Below are 3,486 nucleotides of genomic sequence, written 5' to 3' on the forward strand. Positions count from 1 at the left end.
GCGTGATCACAGCTCACTGCAGCCTTGACCTCCCAAGCTCAAGCAATCCTCCTGCCTCAGCCTCCCGAGTAGCTGGGACTCCAGGTGTGCACCACCACATCCAGCTAACTTTTTTTTGTTTTTGTTGGAGACAGGGTCTGATCTCAAACTTGGCTGGTCTCAAAATCCTGAGCTCAAGTGATCTTCCCACCTCAGCCTCCCAAAGTGCCGGGATTACAGTCATGAGCCCAACATTTTTTAAAGATTTTAAAAATTATGCTCTTAAACACTAAGTTGATGCCATCTCATCACCCATCTATTAACCCACAAATATAGGGTGATTAATTTTCTCCCAGTTTTGAAACGCAAACATTTATCGATATTATTAATATATTCAGGTCAGTCCTCACAAATTGCAACAACTTTCCTCCCCTCTTTCCTGTTCATTGAACATGATTTACCCTCACGCCAGTGAAAATATCACATAATTCTCCTCCTAACCCAGCCAAGAGAATTGAGAGAGTCCCAAATGCATTCTCAACTCCTTAATGCTGGAAAGGTGTGGCTTAGCTGAGGGAAGTTGGAGGCAACGGATACCAGAAGTTTTTCTCTATCCCTGTTAATGTGTTGCCCTTAGAGAAGCTTAACGATAATTTTTCAGCGGAGTGAAAATGGTCCCCTAAGTGATTCTGGTGGACGTGGAGATGCACCCCCAGATCCCCTTCCAGGAAGGACTTGGTGCTCCAGTTGGTGGGTGCGCAGTCAGTGGACAGCTTCAGAGATTGCCTCAGTTGTGGAGAGATGCCTTCTCCAAGGCTATGTCCTGCCAGGGGCAGCTCACATCATGCAGTGTGGCATGTGGCGACCCCGCAGTAATGACTCAATGCAGGAGAACCCTTGACAGGCTGTACAGCTCCAGGGTGGTGGTCAGGGTGTCAGTTAAGGCTGCCACACAAGTGGGTGTCTCCTCTATCCACTCCTGTTTCCTTCCGTTCCCTTCCACAGCTGTCACGCATTGCGGTTCTAGCAAAGTGGTTTGTCCTGAACACTTACAATCAGCTGGATGCGTGTCACAGCTTCTTAGACCTGACCAGTGATCCCAGAGTAGGGCAGGCCTTTCTTGATGCTCTTTCTTGCACTTCGTTGATGAATATTGATGTTGGCAAGTGTTTCACTCACCAGCTTACGCATATGGATTCTAAGATTCTAGTGATGTAGCAATCCCTTTATGGATGCAAGTTCACCCTTAAGAGAAACTCCAGGCCTCACACAAACGTTTAGAAATTATTCGACATTGCCAGGAGTTTCACACTGAGTGAACCTGAAGAGTAAATCATTCCAAGTCTTGTTGCAGCTGCCATGTTTTCCCTATAACTGGATTGTGAGACACAATGAGCATCTGGGTTGTCAGTAATCAAGGAGAGGAAAATGCCATGCTTAGTTTATTTAGTGCAGTGTATTTGCTGGTTTAATTTTAGTTGAGATGAATATGCAGAAGGACTTCATTCATTATTTTGGTCCCTTTTCACACAAGATCATCTGTTCTTCAACCGTGAATTCTATAAACAAAGAGTTTCTAAGAGATGTAACCATCATGGTCAGAGAGGGAATAATGTATCAATCTTGACCATTTTCATTTACAGATGATTTCATATTTGATCTTTATTTCAGAGCCAATGGTTTGGGTTTTTTTCTTTTTCCCAAATGGCACCTTCAGGATGGTAGGGGATATTTCTTTGCCAGAGTGTTCTAATTAACAGTAGTGATAAAAGGAAAGCAGAATAAAAAAGAATGAAATTCTGATATATGTTATAACATGGATGAACTTTGAAAACACGCTGAGTTTTCAGAAACATGAAGTTTTCAACCACCAAGACTGCATCTGCCTCGCGAGCACAGAGCCTCGCCTGAGGGGCCACCCACCCACACGTGCCGCCAGCTCACCGTGGATGATGATATGGATAAACTCTTTGACAATGGTTCCGGCATGTGCAAGGCCGGCTTTGTGGGTGACGATGCCACCAGGGCTGTCTTCCCCCCCATCGTGGGTCCCCCCAGGCACAGGGCGTGATGGTGGGCATGGGTCAGAAAGATTCCTATGTGGGTGACGAGACCCAGAGCAAGAGAGGCATCCTGACCCTGAAGGACCCCACTGAGCATGGCATTGTCACTAACTGGGATGACATGGAGAGTATCTGGCACCACATCTTTTACAACGAGCTGCATGTGGCTCCTGAGGAGCACCCCCTGCTGCTGACTGAGGCCCCCCTGAACCCCAAGGCCAACCACGAGAAGATAATCCAGATCATGTTTGAGACCTTCAACACCTCAGCCATGTAAGTGGCCATCCAGGTCATGCTGCTCCTGTACACCTCCAACCATACCACTGGCATCGTGATGGACTCCAGTGATGGAGTCACACTGTGCCCATCTATGAGGGGTATGCCGTCCCCATGGCCATCCTGTGTCTTGACCTGGCTGGCTGGGACCTGACTGACTACCTCACGAAGATCCTCACTGAGCGTGGCTATAGCTTCACCACCAAGGCCGAGCGGGAAAATCCAGGAGAAGCTGTGCTACATCACCCTGGACTTCAAGCAGGAGATGGCCACGGCGGCCTTCAGCTACTCCCTGGAGAAGAGCTATGAGCTGCCCGATGGCCCGTTTATCACCATCAGCCTTCCTGAGCATAGAATCCTGTGGCATCCATTAAACCACCTTCAACTCCGACATGAAGTATGACATGGACATCCGCAAAGATCTGTACTCCAACACAGTGCTGTCTGGTGGTACCACCGTGTACCCTGGCATCACCGACAGGTTCCAGAAGGAGATCACCACCCTGGCGCCCAGCACGATGAAGATCAAGATCATTGCTCCTGAGCGCAAGTACTCCCTGTGGATCGGCACCTCCATCCTGGCCTCGCTGTCCATCTTCCAGCCGATGTGGATCAGCAAGCAGGAGCACAAGGAGTCCGGCCCCTTTATCATCCACCGCAAATGCTTCTAGGCGGACTGTGACTTAGTCGTGTTACATCCTTTCTTGACAAAACCTAACTTTCGCAGAAAGCAAGATGACATTGGCATGGCTTTATTCGTTTTTTTATTTTGTTTTGTTTTGTTTTGTGGCTTGACTTAGGATTTAAAAACTGGAACAGTGTCGGTTGGAGCGAGCATCCCCCAAAGTTCTACAATGTGGCCGAGGACTTTGATTGTACACTGTTCTTTTTTTGAAAATAGTCATTCCAAATAGCGTGAGATGCATTGTTACAGGAAGTCCTTCCCCTCCCAAAAGCCACCGCATTCTCTCTAAGTCGAATGGTCCAGTCCTCTCCCGACTCCACACAGGGGAAGTCATAGCGTTGCTTTTGTGTAAATTATGTAACGAAACATTTAAAAAATCTTCGCCTTAATCCTTTTTTATTTTGTTGTATTTTGAAAGATTTTAGCCTTTGTGGCAATGCCTTTTTTGTCCCTCAACTTGGGATGTATGAAGACTTCTCAGTA

At 47.2% G+C, this 3,486-nt stretch overlaps 1 pseudogene; it reads left to right on the forward strand.

Annotated features, from left to right (window-relative positions):
• The first annotated feature begins 683 nt into the window (after positions 1-683).
• On the forward strand, positions 684-3,019 carry LOC101030048 (actin, cytoplasmic 1-like; annotated as a pseudogene).
• Positions 3,020-3,486: the final 467 nt, after the last annotated feature.

Source organism: Saimiri boliviensis, chromosome 11, assembly GCF_048565385.1.
Source record: "Saimiri boliviensis isolate mSaiBol1 chromosome 11, mSaiBol1.pri, whole genome shotgun sequence".
In the NCBI taxonomy this organism is placed as follows: Eukaryota; Metazoa; Chordata; class Mammalia; order Primates; family Cebidae; genus Saimiri; species Saimiri boliviensis.